Below are 27,731 nucleotides of genomic sequence, written 5' to 3' on the forward strand. Positions count from 1 at the left end.
TGTCTCCTAGTGAAAAATTAGTAATGGGAGTAACGTTGTCCAGTGAGCAGACTAGTTGGCAAGCCAGCAACCTTAGATTCTTCCAAACATACTCGTCTGCCCAATAGACCCAATTCTGCTCACTCTCAATAGGCTCAATTGATTAAATTTCTTATATCATAGGAGTTAGTCTCATATCTTCACCAGGTCCTTTAATACTTAAAACTATCAGTATACACTGACATTACTTCTTCCATTCAGTACTAGGGTAAATCCTCAGCTGCTGCTATCAGTCCTGTTCCACTGCAGTGAAATTGGATTAAATTTTCACCAGAACTTCTTTCCGAATAAAAAATTGCTTTTTCATTCTAGATGAAAAGGAAAGCATGAGAAGATTTTATGTATAAGCTGATTCATAACAATTTTAGTAGGCTTCCTGAGAAGATCCCAGTTATGCTATCTCATTGCGTAGGTAGGGAAATAAAGAGCAAGGAGGAAGGAGAGGCAACTCATTTTAACATGTAAACCACTAAAGAGATTCAAAGTTACAAATTCTGACCCATACCTCTTCTTCCCTTCTTTAGCTCGCAGTCCTCTAAGCGGTCCCAAATAGGATACAGCGCTTTAAGAGGCAAACATTCCTCTGGTATTTTGAGAGTGCTGAGGTGGGAGATATAGATTTACGAAGGCCTTACAGCGAGGATTTTTTTTTAGCCCCCCAAACAATGCTGTTATAGAACATGTCCTCACAAAATATTCAACCCTTGCACATTTCCATTTTGGGCTTGCAACCAGGTGTGTCTGAACTCTCTGCAGCAGGGTTTTACCCAGCGTGATTCCTGGAACGTAAATGCAGCTTGTCCCCATGTGTTTTCCCCAGCAGCTTCAGTTCCTGAACAAGCAGTTCTTTCCTTGCACGTAAGTCACCTACATGCTGGAAAAAAAACAGAAGGAACCTGCAAATAGTTGCCTTGCATAACGTCCTCCAACATACGCAGGCATCTTCTCTGAGATGTCCCTCTTGGATTTCTTGGCTTAGCTGTCTCAAAGGCTGGGATTGTGCACACTGTGCTACGTGGTACTCTGACTTTTTTTGACAAAGTAATGGGAAGGGAAGGAGTAAAGGCTATGGCAGCCTCTAAGCTCACCGTTGTGTGATCTAAATCAACAAATAGTGAGTGGGAGCAAACAGGACCTTTGCTTCAAACCCCCAAACATTAGTGTACTGGTCCAGAGCAGTAAACGCAGCCCAAGTCCACAATGGTTATTTCTTTAGCTCAGGTGGTAGCAGCACATTCCTCTGATGCAGAATGTCCCAGGCTTGCTCTCACAGGTGACTTTCTGCTACAATAGCGCTTTCACAGCTGCTTACTGAGAATGGCAAAAATCTAGCATTTTATAAATCAGCTGTTCTGTAAAAAAGCTGTTCAAAGCTGCTCTGCTAGGGCTCCCGTGGAACGAGACAGCCACCTGCCAGGGATGGCTTAGTTCTGTGTGATCTTGCCTCTTGCAAAGGTTTTGGACTGGATGATTTCTTGAGATCCCTTCGAGCCCTACCTTGTAGGATTCTAAACATCTTTATTTTCATCCCCATTGCATCAAATGTTTGTCTTTATTTCTTTCCCAGGCCATCAGTCTACTTCCTTCTTCTTCTAAGAAACAGCATGCCTCTCTAATGCAACGCATTAAAGCCACCCCACTAATCACATAAGGGTTAAAAACATGATTGGTGGGCGAAGATCCCCCCCTTTTTTCTGCAAGGTTGGTTGAAATTGTGAATAGAGACTGACAGCTTGCCTGAGTGTTTGTGGTTCAATTTGAAACCACAAGACCCAGAAGCACATGGTTTAGATTCAGTGTCTTTCTCTAGCTAACACGAACCATTTGTTCAAGCAGCTTGGCTATCTGTTGGAGAATAGTTTTGCACCAGGATCAGCCTTGATTCACCCCAGACGGCCGAATACATTCAGATGGAAATCCAAAGAAAAAAAGGAAAAATTTCCCAAACAAAGGCTTGCATTTACTTTTTCTTGTTTATTTTTGCAGCTTGTAAAGGAGCTACTAATATCCTGGTAAAAAAAAAAAAAAAAAAGAAAAGAAAATCTGAAATGCCAATCAAAAGCAGTGCCAAATTAGGTAGTGTTTACTTCAAAAATAAGGTTTTCATTGCCTTTTTTTAGGCAAATTCCTGTAAAATAGTAATGTCAAGGAGGGCATGGAAAGAAGAGACTTAAGCGTCTCAAAAATATATTCTGACCAATCTTTTCAAATTTGGTTGTGTAAAGTGAGGCATGCAATAAGACAAAAGTTTAGTCACTGAGCTTTCACACCTAAAGCACTTAAATATACACCTAGCACTAGTCATTTACTTTAACTCTGCTATCCACAGAAAAGCATAAGCTTAAGTGCTTTATTGCTTCTAATGAACAGCAGAAAGGTCGAACATCTCTGTATCAAGTTGGAAAATTAAAATACACAAGAAGGGATGTCCCAGTCTGGAGGTTTTGCCCCACTACAGGATAGTCTGCACGTGGTATCCATAGGTCCCAGCCACCTTTGCACAGTGCTGAATTTACTTCAACTCCTTTACAAACCAGGTGGAAGCATCATTACCCAAATTATGTGCAGCCATTGGATAAAGATTTGCTCAGGGGAGTGGGAATCAACTGGGATTAGTATTTGTAAAGTCCAGGTTTCTTGTCTACTCACAGATTATCTGCCCCGTACTTCTAATAGCTTGTCATCAACCACCCCTGGCTGAAATGAGCTGATGCTACTACAGAAAGCAGGGCTTGCCACAGCGAGGAAGTACATGTGCAAAAACTCTTTGGAAAAGAGCAGCCCTCACAGCCTGGTAGGAAGCAGATTACACTTTTAAGTCACTACCTCTCATACATCAGCCAGAGAAAGACAGAAAAAAAAGACATTACATATTCCAAGTCTGAAATAGGCTTCCGACTACCACCAAGTACCGAAACGGGACGGTGAACTAAGGCAATGTTCACTTCCTTGAACTGAAGCTATCTACAATACGGCTAACGAAGCTAGGCTTGCAAACATCTGTTTCCCTCTCCAGACGCTCGCCGATGTGCTGCGTTGCTCTCTGGTGGTGCCCACCCCGGGGCAGAGGCTTTGCCCAGCACGGTGTAACGGACGGCAAGCGCTGAAGGGTGGGAGTGCTCCCCTTTCCCGCCCTCAGGAACACGCAGGATAACTTGCTCTGATAAACCGGCTCGTTGATTATACACTGACACGCAAACTTAAATGAGGGAACATCATGGCGTTCAGGCTCACTTAGCAGATCAGCACCAGAGAAGTGAGAGGTAATTCGATGAATCATTGTGGTGAGGCAATAAACCAAGTGTTCAGTTACCCCAAATCACAGGTATTAGGGCTGAAATGAATTCTCCTAAAACAATTTCCCATCATTTAGCCCCCGGGATTATTTGTTTTATCTTTCTCCTTCTCGATATAAAACTGGTTCCAAGATATTACGTTACAATACAGGGAACCACCTACTGTACTCAGAGGTGAAGTACCTTGGAAGAAAGAAAGAATACTTCTCTGCTATGTCTCTCTATCTCCTAGTTAGGAATAAGTGACCGTAAAATCTGTGTATGTGTGAAACCACAATATATTCCCCTGTTCTGCCATTAAAAGCCACTCACAACATAAATGTGAATCAGAGGTGGGAGCGCATTCACCGGCGGGGAGGAGCATGCGATTATATACCATGAGTTTACTTCCAAGAAAAGATTATATTTCTGGGAATTCAAAATAACATATATTTTATTTTAGTGTTATGGGAATATTAAAAAGACGTCTAACATTACTGCTTTTTAAGCTACTATTTAATCACAGTATAATTTTTATTAACAAAGAGACTTCATAAGTTCAGAGACGTGCAGCAGTCATTGCAAAGCTAATGAAGTGAGCGTGAGCCTTTGAGGGCTGAGATACACTGTAGGTATATCAGGAAAACCGCCTTGGCAATTTTAAAGCTGAATAGAAATGCAGGTTTAATGTTAACGTCTGTTGTTTAAGCCATTTGGCTGGGCAACAGGAGCGGAGCTGTACTGAGCTATTCACCAGAGCCACGCGCCCGGCGAGCCCCCTTCTTTTCTCCTGCCCTCCTCCTGTTTCTTCAGACCCCCAGAAGGTTTTCAACCCTGAACTTCTATGACCAGCTTTTGGGAAAGAGAAGCCTAAAATGGAGGTGCTTTGCTCCTGAGGTTTGTGTGGTAAAAGCAAGTGTGCAAAATAACCTTCCTGAAATGGCACGGCGAGTAGTTGGAGAGAGCAAATGCTCCAAGTGCTTGAGCCCTACACAGTTATCAAAACTAAAACGTAGTGCTCGGAGTGGGATGAATACCATTCCCGCATCAGCATGCGCTAGATTGCGTGTGCACGTGTGTGTGTGTGTGTGAGCTCTTGTGCAAGTGGCTGGGGAATCTGTGCAGAGTGAAAGGATCCACATACTATACAAAAGCGTGCCAACACCATGGAAAGTCATCTAGGAAGACCGAACCCTTAAATTACAAAAGCGTGCATCTGACTGAGCAAGGAGTTGGACAGTAATGTATAGAATACCGTCTTGCCTAATTTGCTTTTATATTTGTTTATTTTATTTGGACACTAGTGGGTGCTTATTAGTCCTCACCGTTGTGACTGCTGATGGCTTTTAGTTTCTTTGGTTACAGCGGGTTTTATTTCATGGATCAATCAAAATCTGCTGAAAAGGGAAAGTGTGTCCCTGACGTATGCCATGTCCTCAAGCAATAAATAATCCACGACGCAGTCACACGAAGAAAGAAGGAGGGCCTTGGCAAGAAGATGGGCTTGTTCAGGAGGCCAGTTCTGTCTCGAAGAAAAGCGAAACTCCTTCTCCAGATGTGGAATTTCCCTCATGTAGTGTCACATAGGTGAGGCTGCAATGACAGCGCTGTGCTCCCATAGTTAATTATTTTACTCTAGATGTACAGTGCAAAGAAGGCATCGTGACATACCAAGAGCCTTACGACATGACAGTCATTAATTTTTTTTTGAAACATAGGAAGCATAAGTGATGCAAACTGGTTAATTCTTAGAGCGTCCTGTTTCCATTTAGCGTGTTTTGCTTGCAAACGTGGCTTCAAATGTCTGGGATTATCAGACTCCTTTTGATGAATGATATTATGACAAGTTACTTCTACTGTTTTTTCTATTGGGAGAAATCATGTTTATGGAAACATAGAAGGGAGGAAAAGATAGCTTCAGGTTTAGGTTTTACTTTCCTATAAATAAAGCCTTCTGAACTGTGTCTCATTGGAAATGGAATCATTTTCTGTAACAAAAATAATAAAAAAATCAGGATGATATTTTACTAAAATAAGATTAAAACAAAAAAATTAAATTAATAAAATTAAATAATATCCCTTTTACCAGCATGGGAAACTTTTACTCTTAAAAAGCTGAAAGACTTCAATGTTATGGCTCTCAAGAGAGCACAGCAAAGTTTCCCTAATTTTAATGAAAGTGTGGCTACCTCCTGTGGATAAGAATAAAGAGCCTGGTCTGTGACTTACAGCATTTGTTCATACGAATACAATTAGTTCACTTCTTTGTACGATCGAGTGGTACCCAACAGGAACAAGCCCCGTGATTATTTACAAACCATACGATTCTGGCTGTGGCCTCCTTATCGTACGCGCGGGGCGGTCATTTACACCAACGCATGTGAATTGCGCCCGTGGTTCAGAAGGCGCTGAAACGCAGAGCTGCATGAGGTGGGAGCCGATGCAGTTGTGTGGGGGACTTGCCTGGGAGGGGGGGCTGGAGACTTGGTGGCCCTGCCGAGCCCTCTGCCGCTTGTCGTGCGGAGGCAGGTCAGACGATGTGGCTCGGGTCCTCTCACCAGTGCAGCTTCTAAGAAGCTGCTGAGTGCAAGGCAAAGAAGCAAAGAAAGCATGAACCCAAACCATGAGAAATTTTTTACCTAAGATGATGGCAGACCTGATTCTCCTTCAGGTTAAGGCTCCTTTTTGCATGTTACTGGAGAATTGTGCAGCATTATAATCTTGGAGTCCCTGCAGGCATCTGTCTGTTCTTCATGAGACACCGTTTCCCTTCATGGCAGGACAGGTTTTGGACTCCAACCTGAAATATGATGGAAGATTCATCCCTACCTGATCATCGATGCACTATTTGATTTCAGTGTTACACAACGTGACATCTTTGCTTGAAGGGAAGGGGATCTCCATGAATTACAAAGGGGAAATAGTTGCAGTAGCAAAGCCACGAAGAGACAAGCCGGAGGCTTTAAGGTTTCGTGCAAACTCGAGCGCCGTGGACGTCGTCTGCTTTACGGTGGTGCACAAACAGGAGGGAGGGTGCGAGGGGTGCCGGTGACCTCAGCCACCCCAGACGCGCACTTGAGTCCAGGTTACAGCTGACTGGAATCCTGAGGTTTTACTGGCCGGGAGCCAGGTTGAAACCCACTCGAGCCACCCTGGTATTTTATAACATTGTAAAGACGGTATTGTTTAAAACATTTCAAAAATTCTGCACACAATCTGGCAGCCTTCCAAAACCGTCTTAAATGAGCCAAAACTATCAGCAGCCACCCACCTTCCTGTCCATTATCCTCTGATTAATGACATTCCACCAACAGGGTCCGACATTCAGAATCTCCCTGCTGCAGGACCTCTGCGTAAATATGATCTCTGAGACCTGTAAATTGTCTGTATAGTTTGCAGCTGTGTTTTATATAGGGGTGTCTCTTTGTCATGTGGTGACCATGCAGGAGGGGGTTCGCAGGGGGTGGAGAGAGACCAGGGCTTGCAGCATCTTGTAAAACCTTAATTAGACATAGCAAAGCAGGAGAAAGCAAATCGTGCTGGAGGTACTGTACCCTGTTTCTGTGCTCGTTGTTGTGCTCCTTATCCAGTCACCTTCTACCTTCTGAGTCAAAACAGCCATAACAAGAACAACCATAAGCAGTAACAACCCCTTCAGTGGGAATTAATCATTGAACAGAATTAGCTCCATTGGGAAAAACCATCGATGCTTATTTCCTGTTGTAGATGCAACATATAGATGGTAATTAGTTACAGGATCAGTGTTATTTAGGCCATGCTGCTTCCTTATGCAGCGTGGATGCAGGATATTTTCCAGGTAGGATGCCTGGAGACAGACCTAAGGCAGCCCAGGATTAAAGACAAGCTCTTTGGCAGCCAGCGCTCTTCGCCCCGTACAGGAAAAGGACAATCCAGAGAGTACCTGGAGAAGTGAGATATTTTCTTAAAGATGCTGGACTTCTCCTGTGAACATGTAAAAGATTGGCAGAAATGTCTCTGTTTCATTGATGGATATGCCCCAGAAATTCTGAGATGATGAATCAGGTACTGGGAAAGTGAGAAAAGACAAACGACTTTGCTCTTTTCATCAGTGTTCCCTCCAGCATGTAGGCTTACCTGTAGGAAATTTGGATAGTGTCAAAATTGTGAAAGTTACGCTAATGAGTAAATGCAGCCTCATCAGCTGGTAGGAGTTCATACAATGCCACTTTGCAGAATAAAGAAATACTCCTACTAGTCAAAATCTTGAATTAGTATTTTTCATCCATATGACATTTCCTTTTTTTCCCCTGTAATTTTGTATTACCCGACTGCCTGGAAAGGGGAAATTCAAAATAAAACCATGAAGAAAAGACACTTTAAAGTCAGAAGTTCACACTTCCGAAATGTCTCAGAGTTTCTGCGTTGCCCTGGGCATGTGACAGAAGATGAGCAGAACATCTGGTTTGTGATTTCATCAAGAGCTGGGCATTGAAATACCTTTAAAATCTGGATCTGATGTGCCTCAGCTCTTACACAGAGGATCATTTCCTCATGATCATTTATTTTCTTAAAGCATTTTTTTTTTTTTGCAAAGCAGGCACAAAAGGGGCACATGGTGGTATACTGTACCATTCCTTCAGTAGATTTAGGGTTTATGTCCTGGGCATATACGCTCACCTCCATTCAGAATGTGGTGTTATATGTTTAGAGACATACATTTCTGGGTGCACGCCTACTTGAATCTTTGTGTGTTTGTATCTACGTGTAGATTCTCACGTCTATATCAATATATAGAAAAAGTATATATAGGGGCACATCATACGATTTTTAAGAAAGCTTTATTTCCATGAGAAGCTACAGAGTACATTTTCACTCGGCAGTGACTCATCTTTCTAGCTTTTTTTTTTTTTTTCTTACTGCTTAATCCAAGAAACTCTGACTAAGTCAGCTCTGCCACGTCCCAAGTGTAGCAGGGATTCCTCACAGTCCTTGATGCAAACAGAACTAGTAATTCTCCTCAGAAATAGCAAGAAATTGCTATTTGCGGGCTCGTGCTTTACGCAATGATGACCTTGGCTGAGGCAACCCAAATGGAAAGGGCCGCAGCGCATGAAGTCAATGCCACTGTGGTAAATAAAGGCAGCGCCAGGAAGGCACAATTTCAACATCGCCTGGCAGATGAAGCATAGCTGGGCAGGGGCACTACACGTATGAGCTGTATTTTCTTAACAGCAGTCTGGGAACCTCATGGCACTATGTCATAGTGAGACAGTCCAGTTTTGTATCTCAGCTTGTTGTTTTTATTATTATTATTATTATTATTATTATTATTATTTAATATGCAGACCCTTTGAATGTTCTACACAGCCATTAAAAAGAACGATAATAAAAACTGGTGGGCTATAGAGATAGACTGGAAGCAGAATGACAGCTATTTGTCAATGGCCCAGGCTAATCTAACTTCAGGGGATTTGAAATATTGACTGAAAAATTTTAGAAAAGAAAAAAATGGAGAGCCCATTTCAGCACTTCAACTTGGCATTAAGAAATCATTGAGTGAGACAAGTTGTAGGCCATGATTTAAACTCACACGTACCATTTTACATAGTAAAAGTCAAATTAGATGCATGCCTACAGCCCATAAAACCCAATTACATGTGTCAAGGTTTCTACCACCAATCTTAACTGAATCAAAGTAAACCAAACCGTAGCTCGGATTCATGAAAAAGGCCAGCTAACCTCATGGCAGCTTGCTCAGACTGATGATCTATAAGGCTGACCTGTCTTTTTTTCCCTGTAAATCCTTAGGTACCATCACGAGGAGCCAGCACCCATCCAGTTGATCAAAAGACATTACAAAGTCAGTCTTGGAGAACCCCAGGACCCAGATCTGCCTTTTTGCTGTGGACGGATGATCCTCTTCCCAGGAGGGGCTCCAAAACCCTCTGGCTATCCCTGAGCTCTCTCTGCTCTTGGAGTCGGGTCGCCACTCTCTTTAACATCCACCACAGCTGCATTTTAGCACCCGTGAAATAGCTGCGATCATTTCTTTGTGGGCTATGCACACACTGAAGACAGTTACATTTTCATCCCAAACCCATTCACGAGGTAAGAGTGGATCTCTCAATGAATTTGCCATAGCTTACTTAGCTTAATTCTGGTGTCTTTCTGGTGTTTTTTCTTTCTGACTTTTTCCACACATGTTTACTGCGTGGCTTCTTCACTGAACAGGCTGTATACTCATTATCATGTGAAATAATGTTTTATTGGAAGAAATATTATCTCAGAACACACTCTAGGTATATAAGCTTACTGTTTCTCCCTGGGTTCTCAGCTTTCTTTCATCAGGACAGTTTGGTTAAAATGATATTACCTCTCTTGGGCATACTTCACAGGAGCTTTACAATGATGATGAATAAAACAACTGTGGCGAGACTGCAATAAATTAATTGCACTATTTTATATGAGTAAGAGAATGGGCAGGAGACCTGAGACTGAAACACAAATCTGACTATGACTTGGGATTCGTGGTTGAAAGACTGGTATGAAAAAGAGAAAAGATGTCATAGCAGGGGTGGGAAGGAGGTTTGGGGGAAAAGACTAAAACCAGCCCAGCACATTGTGGTTAATAATAAGCAATTTGGAGTCTCCATTTCCATTCAGCCAAGTACGTGGAAGATCTGAATTTCTAATTTAGCAGTTGCACTTTATGTTTTATGAGATGTAAAAAGTTTTTATGAATCTGTGTCTCTGCCTTTTATTGGCTGGAAACTGATTGTCTAACTGCAGTACAGGAGCCCTCCAAAAATCAAAGAAGGTTCCTTTGAGAGCCAAGAGGGAGACGCCAATCTCTGTAGCTTTTGTTTTGTCTCAAGGAGGGTGAGTTCTAGCACTGCTGCTACAGGTCACTGCCTACACTGACCAATTTAGCCATCCAGCTGTGCTGCAGCTCCCCGTGTTGCTCTGTTACAGTAACACCAGTTCACTCTTAGTCTGTAGGGGGAAAGCTGAATTTTGTCCAGTTTAATAGAATGTATAAGATTGCCCAATCAGTATGTGCAGGGTGGAATCAGAAATGCTCACAAAAATTGAGTCCGTGGAGATGAGAGACAACAAGTGTTGAAACTCAGTGTCAGGTTGTACAGGATCACCTTCCTGCCATGGCACGTCATTCCAGAAAAGCAGCCAAACATGGTATGGAAGCAATCACGAGAATCAAAGATGAGCACTGCTTGAAATACCAACATCCAGTCCTAATCCGCCGGGGTTACTGGCACCATAAAATATCCTGTTGTAGGTGCAGCCCCATGTTTCCATGATGTCGCTTGCTCAGCGTGCAGGGAGATGCTTCTTGTACCCAGCTGTCCCCAGGGCTGGCCTTGTTTCTCCCGGTGTCGGCAGTGATCTGGATTTTGCCCTCTGCCTCTCCCCATCCCGGAAGGACCAGGAGGGAGTGCTGGGAGGAAATCCAGAGCAAAGTATTTGTTTGATAATCCCACGTTTATTTACAGAGGGAGAGAAGCCGACTTGTCAGACGCCATAACGTTGCCGAAAGGAAAACGCAGACTTAAAACGAAACGTCAGTGAATATTTGAGCAAGGGAGCGTTTTGCACTGGGAAGTCCCCGGACGTGCCATGACATGAAGTCCTGACTATATTTGGGCTGCAATTGTTTTGCAGTTGGGTTGCTGTTGTTTTCCTGTGGTGCGAGAAGGCTTTGTAAAGGTCCCAGTAAGACGCTTTACTCTTTACCCCCTTTTCTGGGATTTTTTTAGATCAACATGTCTGTCCTTTGCTGTTGCTGTATCTCAGCTACTTCAGAAGAGGTAAGAAAGCGGCTTCCCCCGTTGCCATCATAATGCAGGAAGGACGTAGAGTAGAAGGGGAGGGAAGGAGGTTTTGACTGTATCACCGTGCATAACAAGATCTGTTATGGAGTTGTGGTGTTGAGAGACGGACTGGCCCCTCCGCGCGTGTGGCTTGGCTCATGGGGACAGAGAGAGGGACTTCTGCATGTCCCACGTCAGGGCAGCGATGGGGTGAGAATGCCCTGATGCCAGGATGCCTGGATAAGTGAATACCCCGCAGCGGGAGGAATCAAGGCAGCAGAGCTGTGCCCTGGGTGCTCGCCCAGCCCCGGTTCATCCCACCGGTGATTCTTTCACGTCCCACCTACAACCACCCTCCAGCTCCATCAGCCCCAGCCTCCTGCAGATCTTCTACACAGGTTTTGTCATGTCCCTTGCAAAGCGAGCTGGCCGCTGCTTTTACCCAGAAGGGTCCGATCCTGCTCTGTGGGTCTGCACAAGGATTAAGGAGGCAGTAAATGGTCCCTTGCTCTCCTGCCATCTCTGCTCAGGGTCCACGTGGGTGAAGGGGACGTGGGTTGTGGTGGCCACTTCTCCCACCCGTGCAGGTGAGACAAGGAACCTCCTGCTGTGCATGCACTGCGTGCCAGCCTGGCCCCCAAAAGTGTTACGTGCCTTTAGGGACTACAGTAAATTGTTTTATTATTTTTGGGCAATAATTAATTACATTAGTTTTCCAGACAGATCTCAGAGAGTAACTGGCCTGGTAAATCTTGTGGGGCAAGAACCATGTTACGTCTGTACCACAGCATAAAATGAATTTATGAATTGCTATTGCTATGACATGATTAACGAGATTTCTCTGGTCTCCTTTCTTCATACTTAAACTCCCAATTTTTTCATTAATTTTTCAAGAGAGAGCATGTTCCAAACTATATAATTTTTAACAGTGATGTACTCATCTGATATATTAATACATAAAACGTTCTGAAGACAAATATAATTGCTGATTATTCACTGATTTTCCAATCAAGGATTAAAACCAACACTGCTATTTTTAAGTTGCTGTCATGCTTGCCTATTAGTGCAGTCACAATCCAGCTTTTTAATCTGAATATAGCTGCTATTTCAGATATTTTTAATTTTGTGTATAAACCCCTGAAATGTCACAATTCTCAAGTGAACCTGTGAAATTTTTCTGCAGGATTCGATCTGTAGTTCTCAGAATCAGATGCTGTTCAGTATCTGGGTTGAACAGGCTGCACTGCCAGATAGGCAAGAGTTAGTGTCCTCAGCTTCCAATGAAAAAAACCCAAATAAACCCAAACCAAACCAGAAATGTGGACACTGGGAGGGTAGAAAAAGTCCCTATTTCTTTAACCTTTCTTTTTTGATTTTTAAAGACTTCCTGAACTGACTGGCAAATGCTTTTTCCAGCGTTTTGTCCCAGGACAGGCTGGGAAGCGGGAGGTGGGATTTGGTGCAGGGAGTTATGAAGTGTGCGGTGTAGTGACGATAGGCAGGTAACAACTTCTGGTGGTAAAACCAGGGCTCGTGATGGAGGCTAAACCCAGAAAAGGCCTTCTCCGTTTAACCAAAGCTCAGTGAGAGAGGTCGGTGCCAGCACACCGTCAGGCATCACCTGGTAGATTACCTCTGACTGCTTCGCAGGGCGCAGGCACTGCCTTTTCTCTGAGGTAGCCAAGCGTTAGCAAAGCGTTTGGATGTTGGCTCAGAAACAGACGGATGGGGAGACGACAAGGTTTCTGCTGGAGCCGCAAAAGACGTAGGGAAAGCTGTACAGACTCTGGTGGGAGAGGTGAGAGAAACCGGCATCGTGCCCTACTCAGAGCTTTCCAAATCTGAGTTTCAGCTGGTATTTTGATGTAAAGTTTTCCTGTCTTTGGGTCGCACGGTTCATACACTTTCTGAACGTGTGGTCCAGTGAGTTATGACTTAATGCAGGTGGTCGGGTCCGGCCGTATGGCAGCCGGGTCCAATCCATCCAAACCCTCCTGCTTGGCTGGTCTGCTCAAGAGTCCCTTTCCCCCCGTCGTGCTGCGTTTCCCTCTGGAGAACATATATATGGAGAGAACTGTTGCGTAAAGAAAGCCGATTCCTCCTCTGTTTGAAAAAAGACATCATAACTTTCTTTCTCTTTCACAGCGGGAACCCCTTCCTGTAAATACAAGGCAGCCCTGTCGAAACATTGGTAATAAGGTTTTAACTATTTTCTTTGGACGTTTCACCCCTCGCCCCCTTCTTTGTGGATAGTGGTTAAAGTGATAATTAGTAAATTCTGGTACTCATCCAAAAATGCTCCAACGCTGAAATTGTACACAAGAAACACAAGAATTGTACACAGATACACAAGAAACGCATGTGCACAGATTGTCAGCACCCCACTTTCTGCCATCGGTAGAAACAAAAAATAATGGTGTGGACCTCCTGCCAGAGACTGTAAACATGCAGTTATAAAAGAGTATGTTAAATGGTAAATGACCTCACATTTATACAGCGCTTTTCATCCAGAAGAAACCTAACTGCTTTGCAAACTGCCAAGCATTTCTAAAAGTCACTGCAGGGCTGCTAATGGGTAGCCACTCTGGGATAATTTAAGACAGGAAGTGAAAAATACTAAATTCAGTAGAAATGAAGGAAAATTCAAGGATCCCCCAAAATAGTTTGTTTACAAGAAGCACAGACTAAAAAAGTGTCAAAGCTGCAGAATGTGCAATGGATTATTTATATGACATAGAAACTCCAGTGAAGATCAAAATAACATTGTATGAGCAAAAAGTATAAAACAAGTTAGGACATTTTTTCCAGCCCAATGAGTTGGATGTGCTGATTTTACTATCCTGCATGGCAATGCAAAGGTTCATTTAAAGGAGTGTGCAAGGACTGTTTCCATTTGTAATGCTTAATTTAGTCATAAATTCTCCAACACAAGACACAACGCAAGTCCAGCTCTGTGCCACCACTCATGTAAAATGTTCCCAAGGCTCCAAAGAACTGAAGTTTTGGTGAGGGTCACGGAAGGGGAAATAAAAGAAACCTTATTTAATTGGCTGGACTAAAAGTGACAAATTCTGTACTTCTTGAAAAAAAATTAAAAGCTAGTATTTTTCAGTTTGTGGGACCTGCAGTTTGGATCAATTAAAGTCCAATTTTCCCACATGGGCCAACTCACCTTATCTCACCACATCCCTCCCAGTGAGCCCCAGCCTCCCATCTCATTGGAGAGACATGGGACATCACAGGAGGGGACAAGTGCTCAGGACAGCCACTCACAGACTAAAACTGGGACAGCTGAAATACCCTTCCAAGAAAACATTGAGATGATCTTTCTGAACAGGGCTCTTTTAGGCTTTTGATTAAATGTTTTAACTTTCAGTAAAGACAAAAACCTGTAATGTTTTCCAGGGTTTTTTTTTGTTTGTTTTTAAATAAAAGTCTGATTTTCTCCAGAAAACAAGGCATTTTATTTGAATATTTTCATTTTCTTAAAAACCCAAGTTTCTGTGAAAGACCAGTTCTAGTCGTTTAGTAGGAAGGGAGCCAAGAACTAGTGCTGAAGAGGGTAAGCTGCGGGATCAATAATTAGCTCAGACTTTGCTCTGAATTTTCCTTAAATTAGTTCTATATAATACCCTTCAGAGTAGTCTAATGAAGTATTTATTTATTCATTGACTGTACTTTAAATAACTTTTATGGAACTGGATGAAATTTGATAGAAAGTAATTTTTCCTTCTCTTACATTGTTACAAGTCTGAAGGAACATCTTGATCTTCTGTGGCACCCCAGAGAACAGATTCTTCATTTCTATTTATCATTAGGATCCATCACTTTATTGGAAAAAAACCATGTTCCCTCCCTGCTCCTCTTTTTGTTGTTGTTGTTTTTTTTTTTTTAAGGAAACTTAGACACATAAAAGCAAAATAGAGAAGCAAAGCACACTCAGCATTAATTTGGCAACAGGGAAACTTACTAAAACAGATTTTATTGTTTAAAACTGAGACTGAAGTTTTCCTTCTATAAAAAAACAAACCTCACTGACATTTGTTGGAAATATTGCTAGCAAATGGATCATGTATTCCATTGCACAGGAGATGCAATTGGATTTCTGCAGGTTTGTAAAACAAACTATGGTCTAGGAGTGCTGTCATGGAACCAGTGGTTGATTTCCAGTTGGATAACTGAGCTTTTAATTAGGGCTCCAGTGGTGCAACGGCTTTGCAATTTCTCGAGCTGCCTAAGGGATTTGAATGTCAAATTCTGATTAAAATTATTGTGAACTGAGCATGCTCTAAAAGGATTTGAAACTTTGGCCTATGTATTCTCTTTGTATAAGAAGGAAGGATTTGCTTAGTGGAGAAAAACTTTAATCTACTGGAGGTATGAAAAATTACTGAACTAGATCCTCTGCCACTGTAAATCAGCGTATTTTATCCAATGTGACTGGTTGATTTTTAGCCACAAAGTGTAAAAACCACTGTCTTTTTTTCTTCCTGGCAAAGGAAGAGCCTTGTGGAGGCCACATAATCCACACCTCCATACCGAGGGGTTCTTTGCCTTCCCTCTGAAGCATCTGGCATAGCAATATCATATTTTATGCATTGCACGGCTTTTCAGCGTGGTCTAGTCTCAGACCCGATAACAGATTATGTGTTTCTGCTAACTATGGAGAGTTCTTCACCTATACGGCATTTTGAAAACTCGCAGAGTGAGATGAATGATTCAATAGTCAATTTACATTTCAAACTAAAAAGTCATTGCAATTTTTTCTGCCACTTTGGAAATTATTAATTTGGACGGTTTCAACCATTTCAGTGCTCTCCCTGCATGCCTGCTCCAAATGGCTTTGTTATAAATTGCTCAGAATTTATCCTTCCTTTTGTAAAGTTGTGATATCAGGCAACAGAAGAACTCCCAAAGCCCACCTCAGGGTCTGTAGCTGATCATGGCATCTAAATTAGGGTCCCGTGCTCATTTCAAGCAAGTTTTCCTTGTCCTTCAGCCCTTACCCAAGTCCCTGGTTGATTTATTCTGTTGCCAACTCTGAAATTCCTTTGGGTCTTTAATTTCCCCAGGGGTCTTCAATAAGGAGGGGAAGCTCATGATGAAGCTGGTAAATGTACGTGCCGTTGACACCCTGTTCTCCGACATCGCCAACACTTTCAACAAGCAGCACGATGATCACTCTGCCATGATGAAGGCTGCCCAAGAGCTGAAAGAAGTTTCTGGCTGCGCTCCCACTGCTACTCTTACAGCCTGCATAGAGACTGTGCGGCACGAGCATGGTAGGCAGACAAAAGCTAAGAACAAACTGAAGCCAACGTTAAAATAATCAGGGTGAATTAACAGCGTTCGCATGGGTGCTGCTGTGTCTCAGTACCTGTGTCTGGAGCCTCCTCAGAGCCCCCATCATTGCTACTTCACATGCTGTATGACACAGTATAGATAGATTTCAAGTTTCATGGAGATTCTGGCCATTTTTATAGCTTGTTTCTACTTTATGGTACAATATAATGTTTCCGACTGGGCTGACTGATCTTGAAAACACATGTCGTGAGAGTTGGCTTTTCTAGTGCTACTTCACGTGGCTCTAACTCCAGCACTGCTCTGTGATGTCTGCCTTTGTGATACCACAGAACCAGCCCCAAAACCTGGGGGACAGAAAAGCCACAGGTCGGTGGACCTGACCAGGAGAACAATGAGGTGTCGCATGGAAGATTAGGATGGATTTGCAATACGCTTTTCAGAAAAAACTCACTCAATACCCTGTGCTTTTCGCTAAATGAACAAACAGAAAAGGTAGTTCAAATTTAGCCAGGTGGAAAGACTATTGATTTCACCGGAGGGAAGTCAGAGCAGCCGTATCAGGGATGATTTTGGCCATGTGTGCTTAAGGAAGTTCTTAAGGAAGCTATATATGAGTCTATTGGGTTGCTACTGACAAACGCCTCTATTATATAGCACACACACACAGAGCAGCAACAGCGATAAGGAAACTGGAAACAAGCTTATTTTATGGGTGCTTTTCAGAGTTGGTCATTGGAGAGCTATTGCTTCATGTGTTTAGTTTTGCAGAAACAAAAGTGTTTAGATATCCCTTTGTTGGACTCCAACCAGATGCAAGTCACAAGATAGATGTTGTTTTGTCTTTTCAGGTGCCCATGAGGTGCAGGTGCATGTGGAGGGCTATAGCTTTTCACTCATTGTAAAGGGGAAGAAAGTCCCTGACAAACTGAAACAGGTCCAGCAGCAGGTGGGGGAGCTGAGTCGTTCCACAAAACGTGTCCTTGCTAGAAAAACTATACTCCAGGAAATGACCCGCTCAGTGCTTCAGAGCCAGACTCAGCTGGAAGAGACGATCAAAACTGCAAATCCGGAGTATCTGGACCAGGTACGGCTAGCAGGTAATCTGAGAGAGAACATCCAAAAAATCAGCCTGGCCAAGGAGCTCTTGGAGCAGTATGATGAAGCTGCCAGGAGCATGTTGAGGGAAATGGCCCAGCTAGCTGGCTTGATGCTGGAAGGGGCTCCTGAAATAGGGGCCGAATAGGTGCTTATAACCTGCCCACACGTACAGAGCAATAGCCCAGAGGACACCTGGGTGGTGTAGTGACTTGGTAGTGGTGGTAAATAGCACCCTACAAATGGCTTATGGGTAGCTCTGGGTCTCGGATCTGTTTGACTAAATTATGGGCAGAAAGAGGCATTTGGAGAAAGGTTTTGATTTTCATCTGAACCATTAACACGGGTGGACAGAAAATGACTTTTCCTATGTAGTGTGTTAAGCCATCCTTTCTGCATCAATGTGGGGAAATACACAGAATACCTGACCAAAATAAAGGCATTTGCACTGGTATTTGGTAACGTTTCCATCACTGCTTAGTAGGTGATGTGGCTGTGGTGGAAGGGTCTTTAGGGTGACCCATGATGAATCCAAAACCATGGGGTCAAATCCCCCACCCCGAGCAGGTGTCAGTGCTGGGTAACAGCACCTGGCAGCAAGGGAGCGAAGGCAGTGATCTCCTCTGTGTCGTTGTGTCCACATCCTGCGGGCAGGATGACATCTAGGCTAGGACCGATAGCCGAATTCTAAAGGAAATTAAGCTGTTTCTCAAACCTGAAACAGGGTAAATCAAGTGTTTAGACTGAAGGCCAGAAACTTGCCCTCAAGCTTTAGAAATACATTCCTTGCTGCTTAGTACAGCTACAGATAATAATCTGACATAGGGCTTATAGCACATTCACCCCCTTTCCTTGCCTGGAAACTTGTGTGGTTGCTGCAGAGACAGAGTGGGGTGACCTGGCAGCGTTGGCATGTCTGAGAGCAGCAGCATAAAGCAAAGGGCAGCAGGAGCTACTGGAGATATTACGGGGACTGGGGGGGGGCGCTGAGCTGGCAGGAGTACCGTGCTTTGGAGCAAAGGCATTGAGACAGGAGCTGGAGGAGATAACTCCTGGACTAAGGGAAGAACAGAATAAATCAGGGGATCAGGTCTGTTAGCTTCCACCCAGTGCCATCAGACTCCCACTCCTGACAGCCTATATGAATGGCAGAAAGAAACCTTTTCTTCGGACACACTGCAAAACCTGGGACGATCGCAGTAAGCTGCGTGCCGTGACGCAGCCTTTGAAGACCAGCTGGATAACCCCGACGTGCTCTGGATGCCCAGTGTGAAAGCCCGACTTGGAGCAGGGACTGTGCGAATGGGGAGGGTCGGCTGGTTTTGCAATGCTGGACCTGGCTGGCAGTCAGAAAGCTTATTGAATTCATCGCATTTTTTAAGGATGAGGGAAAGAATAGAAACCACGAGTGAAATCCTACCCAGCACCACAAATAACTACAAAGGGAGCTCAACCTCTGGGTTTTGAGCCTGTCTCTTCTCTGCCCGCTATTAGTGTTTTAAGTCCTTTTTCTGTTTGCCTCAGCTTATCCCCAAAATACGTCAGAAATTCCCAAGAGACTTTTCTGCCCTTAAATGGCCTTGTGCTTCCTTCAAGCCTCCATCCGCTCACGCACCCACAGGGCCAGTGGGCAGCGTGTTTCTTTGCTCCCTGCAACCACCCATCGGCCTCTGCCTTGCCAGAAATACAAGCCGTTCAGACATTTCCTTTAGGAGCTTCAGTTTGCCCGTTTGCGAGGCACATGTTTTGCATCAAGTTATCAACTCAACAAAGAAATTTGTAAGTTCATTCATATTTTTCTATTCTAAATGAAAGCAGGTGCCACTATATTCACTATATTCAGGTAGAGCATTTGGTCTCCACTGCCCAACCCAACGGTTTCTCTCCAGGCATATGTTTATTTCTATTCAGTCAGTTTGTTAAGGAATTTGGGGAAAAGGTTCATTGTCACAGATGTTTTCTGCCACTCACCCGAAAACATGTTCAAAACTACAGTAATGATTCCGATAGGTCCTTGGTAAATCATTCCTCACATTGACATTTTAGCAGGCAGGGTCTTCACTCTACCTCCAACTTTTTAGAGCGCCAACCTTTCTAAAGCCTATTATCTCCGCCTTTTTTATGGAAGAGACAACCCAGATCTCTCACCACAAGAAACGCTGGGTTCCCTGTCTCCTACGTGAGACGGCTGTGGTCACTCTATGGTCCTCACCAGGACTGGGACCCAACCTCCTGGAGCAGGGACGAGTGGACAACCACGTGAAGAGTAAAATTTCCTACATACCGTGTTTCTGATAATAGTGAAAGATATCGTGTAGTCGTGAATCCTGGCAACACTGATATTACTTCTTACACATCTGAGGAGCTAATTGCTCTACAACTCCAGTTCAGTGTTCCTGGAGTTTGCACTGTATTTAATGGAACATATGTAATCTATATTAGCCTTACTTGTCCGGGAAATCTCATATAGACTTCTGTTGCTATTGTTACACTCAGACACACCGCAAACCTCATAATGTCTGTGGTTGATCCAGTCCAGTGCACTCAGACGTGTACGTTTCCAAGTAGCCCTTAGACATTTTGGAATGCAGAGCGTTCCTCTGCTGCTGTTTCCCAGGCAGAGAGCTCGCTCACCTGCGGAGCCTGTGACCCTGGGACAGCTCACTTAGGCCATGACACCAAGCTGATGGTCAGGTGGAGCTAGTCTGGCTATTGGAAATGTTAAAATGGAGTGTTTATTCATCCCTTTGTATTATTAAAAACAAAAATCCGTTTTGTCAAAATTAAATGTTGTGTGAACAGAAGGATTAAAAAATTGATAGTTTTATTTATCAGAAATCAATGTTTAAGTTTCATGCTTGCAGACCAGTTCAGGACTGAGACAAACTGCGCATCCGTAAAGACAATGGGAAATAGAAGTGGCCGCAGGTCTGGGAGTTTTTCATCTGAGCATCTCTACTGAAAGCAAATTAGTGTACTTGCCTTTGTATGTCTTAATCAGCATTTCTTAATCTGAGAAAAGGTTGCAGAAATGTGGCCCATGATAGAATTGGAATTTCTTCCTTAATGTCCATGAAGTGCAGTAGCAAAAAGATTGATTTGGCAGCTAAATACTAGCCTGGAGTTTGGAAATCTGGGTTCTTTTATCTGTTTGATTTTCTGCATTCTGTGCAATACAAATTGTCTTCTCCCAGACTCCCCATCTGTAAAATGCAAGCTGTTTTCACGGGAGTCTTCTGAAGAGAAATAGGCTGAAAACTCAAGGGTCCTGAAGTGGTATTGTAACGTAGGAATAGATGTCCTGTAAACCTCAGGTGGCCAGACAGAGAGAGCTCTTGTGACGACAGAGCCTCAGGAAGCTCCTTCACTTCAAATAAACACTCCAAAGCCAGTTGCTTAGACACCCTATTGAAAACCTGCAAAACAAGGGTGGAAACCTCGTGAGCTACTCACTGTGTCTGTTCAGGTTAGAAATCGGAAATTCTGTTTCACAGTGTTACGGCTCTTCTCCTCATGACCATGACTCAGGAGTGCAGAGTTTGCAGCAGAAAAAAATAATAAAATAAAGTGAAGCCGGGCAACCCTACCAAGAAAAGGTTTTTAGTTTTGAGAAGGTATTCAGGGGTGGACTCGGGAGACTGAGGCATGACACAAAGCCTCCCTGCTGAAAACCTACACTGTTTGTTTCCTTATCACATTTGCCTTTTATTTTTTAAGCACTCTATGATCATGTTGCTGATCTGTGTCTGGAGGAGAAGGTGGGACCTCCATTGCTGCTTAGTCTTTCTAGGAAAAAGGGCACTGTATGAAAACATTTGGATCCTTAATTGGCCTCATTAAAGAAGCTGGCCATCTGGACCTCAGTCATTCTAATTAGTCATCAATAGGGCGGTGATTTGGTCATAAAAAAAAAAAAAATAAAAAAAGCCACCTCCACTCTCTTAGCCCTGCCGTTACACACAGTTATTACACACAAAGCTGTCTCCTTTGCTCTCAGGCTGGAGCGGGTGGATGTGTTCTCACTCAGCAGCCATCCACCCTGGTGTTTGCGGGCCAACAGCTTGTTTCTTGGCAGGGCCACTCAACCTAAGCCCGTAAGCTGCGGCAGTCTGGAAAGGATGGAGCTAAATATGGCAAAGAAACCAGGAGCATGTGATTACCCCACCCTTCTCTTGTAAGTCAGTCTGGTATCCACGATTCCAAATGTCATTACTGTGCAGAAAACCTTGGATAAGACACAACGAAGGGTTCCAGTCATTGCTGAGGCACCTTTAAAATTTTAGGGCTATTAACTGGTACCCCCTTGTTTCCAAGCAATTTCCCTTCGATCACTATTACTTGCTCCTCGCGCAAGGACGGGTCAGGAGAAGTGGCCGTAGATGGACTGGATGACCCTCGCTGGTTCATTTAGGATTTCCAGATTCACATGTTCCGTATACTCCTTTTGACTCACCCAGTTTATATCCAGGTAGCATCATCAGGACACTTCTCTGAGATGGAGCCTCCCCATATTTGCCCATCCTGAAACAGGACAAGCCAAAACAATTATGGAAACCACAAAAAGGTGGCTCAACAAGCATAAATAAGAGAGCTTTAAGCATGACATGGTTTGCTGTAGTGGATGGGCAGGACTCGAGAAAAATTGCAAAAATTGGTTCTTTCAGCACTGATGATGCATCAGTGGATAAATCAGTTATGGGTGGTCTTAAAAGCTGAGGAACTTCTAAGGTCATCTTCCCAAAACTATCACATCATTCCCAAACCTATCACAAATTCTAAAAAAATCTCACCTTCCTTCTCCCATCTCAAATGAAGTTCCTCATTCCTGTTGTTGGGCAGTTTGTATTCTGAAAATCTTGTATTTAGGGAAAGCATCTGAAAATATTGACATAATACGTGCGCAGCCCCCCAGTAAGTAGGAGAACTAAATGTCATTCTTTTGTACAGCTCGTCATGGGACTCGATGAGCCCAAGCTGCAATGACCCGGTTGGGTCCAGAACAGTCCTCTAAAATTAGTGACAGCCGGATGCAAACCTGTAGTTTGGTTACATGAAAAGTTGGAGGGAGGCTGTTGAATCAAGAGAAAGCTGGCTCAGCCACCCCATATATTTCACAGTTAATCTTGTATCTGTGTTGAGGAAAAATACCCCTCAAAACTAGCTTTTAGTGGGCCAACAAAGGCCCTGGGTTGCTAGACACCTTATTAATAATATTCTTCTGCAGGAGGGGAATGCAGTTCTTTATAAAGATTTATTAATAGTCATTATTATTTTCGCAGAAGCTTTAATGTGCAGTAAAAGACCTGTAAAGACAAGCAACCAAAGGAACTTACCGATTTCACGCCGATCTGCACTAAAAAAATACCAGCCCCTTTTTTTTTTTTTTTTTTTTTCAAATAATAATAAAACAAAGAGCTTTCAGGAGCAGCAACAGCAGAAGGCTAATGTAAAGCGATATATTTGAGACCCAGGAGTATGGTGTAACTTACTCCTGCCTCTGCGGCCTGTTTATTGTGTTTGTCTGGTTGCCCTGGGAACCAGCTCACGCCGTTTCACTTATTTTATAATGTTCCTGTAAATGTTAGGTAGGGCCGGGATTTATTATACACTGTCAACACCTAAAATGGAACGCGCCGCTTAGTGTCGTTTATTTGGCAAGACGCCTTACCATGCTCCCTTTAAAAAAAAAAAAAAAAAAAAAAAAGTCTTCCCTATACAGATATATGTGTGCATGCGTGCATGTGCATCTCCGTCCAAAGAAATAAACGCTATATGCTTTCCAGCAGCCTTTGCCCGGGGAGGATCGATGCTGGGTGGTACAAGTGCTGTGCTAAAGGAAGGTCTGAGCAGCCGGTGACCTGCCGTTGGGTGGGATCTATGACTCACGTTATTTGCGTGAGGTGAATATTTAGGGGACGGGGCAGGCGTGTTTACCAGGAGTGTTTATTATCCCTAAAGAAGCAGTGTGATCCTGTTGCTTCTGTCCCCAAAGACCTCTGTTAATTTGGAGCGATGAATCATCAGAATTATTAGGGCTGGAGCGAGCTGCTTTCCTTTCCTCTCCTCTCCTCTACCAGTCCCTCAGCATGACGGAGCAGATTTGATTGCAGACTAGTGGGTGTGAAGCTTATTTTTTTAATTTGCCTTTTTTTTTTTTCTTGGGTGGTACCTCTCAGACTAACACATGGGGTTTAACCAAGACAACTTTTAACCTTTTAAATGCTCAGGAACAAATGCAATCGGCATCCTGACTCCTTGAAATGTGGGTTTCCGAATCTCCCCATCCTTTTCTCGCTCCTGCTCCAAACTGCAGCCTTATCCCTCCTCCCCGCTTCCCAGAGGGTGGGGGTCTCTCCCGCCCCCCGGTTTCCTTTGCGCAGGAACACGCATCCCCTAAGTGCCGCAGAGGAGACGGGAGCTGTGCAGTGCCAAGAGCCGTATCGTCACCGACTCTTCTTTCCCTTGCCCCCAAACAAGATGGATTTGCGCAGTGATTCAGTATGACTGCAAATGCCTTTCTGGCCAAAACCCACGCTCCCTCTGGACGTTCGTACTCAGCTCTGCTCCTGATGTGATTTGCCTCCGCTCTTACAGTGGGATTTGGATTCAGTGGGGAGTGGGGACTGCTCCGGCTAAAAATACAGGCTGGGTGAAGAGGCGAGGTGGATCCATCAAAGGGTGAAATCCAAGAAAAGTGGCTTTGTTCCTCCCCACGCTTGGGGCTGGTTCTGCTTCCCACTGCCCAGAAATGTTCCCTCCTTGGCACGAAGCCGTTCACCACTGAACAGCTCCAAGCCCAAGGAAACCAGCCAGCACCCAAAGCACTAAACACGTTGGGATTAGGCAGTGCCCTGCGACTGAAGGTGCAGAAGATGGAGAATCTCCAAAAGGTTTAGAAATGCGAATGGAAAAAGGCAGAGCCCGGGGCAGAATGGCTGGTGACAGCAGACAGTGTTTAGGGAAAAAAGTCAGATGAGGAAAGTTGGACTCGACGGTGCAAGGCTGCATAGCGTGAATTTTTCTTTCAATTGGAATGAGTTAAGGATGGTGAATTTGCTTAGGAAATATTAAAGGTTAGCATTCCTATTTCCTGTGTGATGCTGAGCAATTTAAATCTTAATTCCCCACTTCATCTGACAGTGAGGAAAAACTAGAGTGAAGCATAATTAATTCCTATTTCCAAAGTGACCTGAGATCCTTGACTAAAGACTTCATAGTAGTAGACTCTTGAGTATGCTTTGTACGTGATTTGTGTGAATGTAAGCCAATAAAACAGGCATTTATTGTTTTGTTTCAGGCAAGAAGATGGATAGATAATGGGTTTTTCTCTCTTCTTGTTTTCCTTTCTGATAGATAGTTTGCAAGAAAGTATATGTTGTGCACACAGGTCTGCTTTTTCCTGAGACTTCTGTGCATGCAAATCAGCTCTTGGAATAAGCAGCAGCAACAGCCCCTCCAGAGGCATTACCTGAACCACATTCAGTATAAATATATATATGCACATGCCCTCACCTATCTCAATTTTAGGAAATATTTCCAAATGTAATAAGTACGCTCACTTCAACTTTTTAAAAAGAAAAATGCCACTGTTAAAGAGAAATTGAAATGACAAAATACATTTTTAATGATCCCACACCGGAATGTATATGACAGTGACAAGAGTTACTTAGTGAAATCGCAGCTGCTCCTTTTAATTGCCTCCTAATTTGCTCTTGGGTACTGGTAATTGGAACAATTTGCCTACAGAAACCTGTGAGGTCTCAGACACTAATTGATTTTGTCTTGCTTAATCAACCTCGCAAGAAACAGAGCCTATTTCACTGTTTTTCAGCTTAGCACTGTTATTGTGTGATACACTGGGCAGAAAATGTAACAACCCACCCAAATCGTACGTTGACCAAACTCGGATCACGGGGCTGAGTCAGTTCCTTGCAATGAGGTCTGAAGCTCCTCTGTTTGGTGTGATGGTCCTGAAAGAGACCTCAACTGAGACGGCACAGCATTGGTATATGCATCAAATATATAAAGGTGGTACTTGAAGTTTATTCCAACTCAACCAATCCTAAAAAATGTGGTTGCAAGCATTTTTTCTTTCTTGTGCTTGGTGGCCAGGTAAATTTTAATGGAAAAATAAGCATGCCTTGCATGTGTAGCAAAAGATGATAAATCATATAATGGGCTATTTAATTTTCTTTTGAAAAACAATTCAGGTTCTCAGTGTTATTATTTAAGGAGGCTCTGTTATTCTATTTCAGGGCAATTTATTATATTATTATCTTGTACAGAAAAATAGTGGAAGAGACATCTCACAAAATGCTGGTGTGCCTTGTAAAAAGGTCACTATTTGGGAACAGAATCCGTCTTCAGTGCCTGATATCACATTATGAAACACTTCAGAAGTTATTCCTGAACGATGCGAGGGCAGGTGAAGCCCAGAGGCCAGTTTCACTACCTTATTAAACATTCTGCCCTTCCCTCGTGCAAACCAGAGGTAGCTTCTGGCTCGGCAGCGCGCGAGCATTTCCTCCACTATGCCTGTTGTGTTTATCCCGGCTTCGGTACGGGACCAGTGTTGTGGCTTCTAGACAATTTTCCCGTCCTCCCCTCTCTGCCATCCCAAATACAGGCTGGCAGAGTTAAGCCCTGAGCTGACTTAGCCTTGTCTTCCCGCTCCAGCACTTGGTAGCAATCAGAGGCGCAGGGAGAGACAAGGAACCTCAGAGGGCATCAGCAGAAGAGGGGAACATCAGCACCTCTGTGCATCTGGCTGCATCTGGATGGACAGCAGAGCTGGTTTGTATTCACTCTGATCCCTGCAGTCCAAGCACACGTTCAGAGAAGTCAAGTCGATGCTCGAAAATCCCCCATAGTCTCTATTTTCTTACAGTCTACCCTATGGAGGTTGGAACTAGATGATCTTTAAGGCTCCTTCCAACCCAAACCATTCTACGATTCTATAATTCTATGATTCTGTTTAATAAATTCTCTATTGTTTCACTTAAATCAATTATTAGTATTCCTGTACACTAAGCAGTATTTTTGAGGTGTTTTTCCTTGACGAGATCAGCTAGATCAGTGGTATATCCTTTCCATAAGCACATTTCGTGGGTCAGTCCCGACTGATGCCTTTGCTGACTTCAGGCCGACGAGGAGAATCACCGCCTTAGAGAAAGCGGAGGCATGTTTGCTGCATCAAGACCAAGCACCACCGCCGCTCGATTCCTGACTATTGTAAATCTCCATTTGCCGTTACCCACATTTTTTAAAAGGAAGTAGATTGTAAGCCTGTAAAGATTTATAGTTTCATTCTAAAATATCTATCATTTTAAACACAGCACTGCTGCTGACATCCACTGAGCTGCCATAGATAGACTGGTAAAGTACTTAAAAAAAAGAAAAGACATTACAATATATCCAGATATGTTTCAAGAACTTTTGTCGGGCATGGACTAACTTGGAGACATATTTCATAAAAACTGCTATTTACATTTCAGCTATATACTTTCACTCTTTATGTCCTTTTCCATTGCTCTGCATTGCCAAGGCTTTTGCATAAATAGAAATTTTCCCTGTCGGCTCCCCCGCCGGAGCCCTGCCGCCGAGCCCACGGGGCTGCGTGTGACATCACCGCTTGTCCTCAGAAACACCACTGCCGAGCCTCAGAAGATTTGACCTCAGGTGTTGGGTTTTTTGGTATAACCATTATTGAAAACACAGCGGTCGAGATTTACTGGCTGGTAAGAGTTTATAATGATCAGAGATTAAGGGTGGGACTTTCAAAACAGTATAAGCCTTGAGCGCAGTCGAATTTGTACTCCATTACCCAGCAGCTTTTCAAAGCTCCACCCTAAATCTGTATGAAATTATTCTAGCGGCGAGGAAAGTATATTTACCTAATGTCAAATATTAAACATTACTGCCCATTAAAATATAGGGCTTCATTATATTTGGCCTGGTGCAGATGTGCAGGAGAGAAGGAGTAATTATCTTTTCCCAAGCTCTGTACCTAGGCAGAGGAGTTGTCACTAATTTTTGGTGTCTGCCTGCGGGTAACGAGCGTCTACTTTTTGCAGCCCGTAGGGAAGCGAGTTCCATCTGCAAGCCGTAATTGCTTCTGAGAACCAGGTCCTTCATAATGCAAGCAAGCCGAATTGACCATGCAAAAAATGATGCATCCAAGCTTGTGGGCACTTTGGAAAAGAGAGGC

The 27,731-nt window shown here is 43.5% G+C and overlaps 1 long non-coding RNA gene across 1 annotated transcript; it reads left to right on the forward strand.

The window, feature by feature from the left end:
* The first annotated feature begins 11,010 nt into the window (after positions 1-11,010).
* On the forward strand, positions 11,011-16,307 carry LOC129214746 (uncharacterized). Its single transcript, XR_008579791.1, has 3 exons — positions 11,011-11,122; positions 13,271-13,316; positions 16,198-16,307. It is a non-coding gene; the product is annotated as an uncharacterized LOC129214746 (long non-coding RNA).
* The last annotated feature ends 11,424 nt before the right edge of the window (positions 16,308-27,731 follow it).

This window comes from Grus americana, chromosome 18 (assembly GCF_028858705.1).
Source record: "Grus americana isolate bGruAme1 chromosome 18, bGruAme1.mat, whole genome shotgun sequence".
Classification (NCBI taxonomy): Eukaryota; Metazoa; Chordata; class Aves; order Gruiformes; family Gruidae; genus Grus; species Grus americana.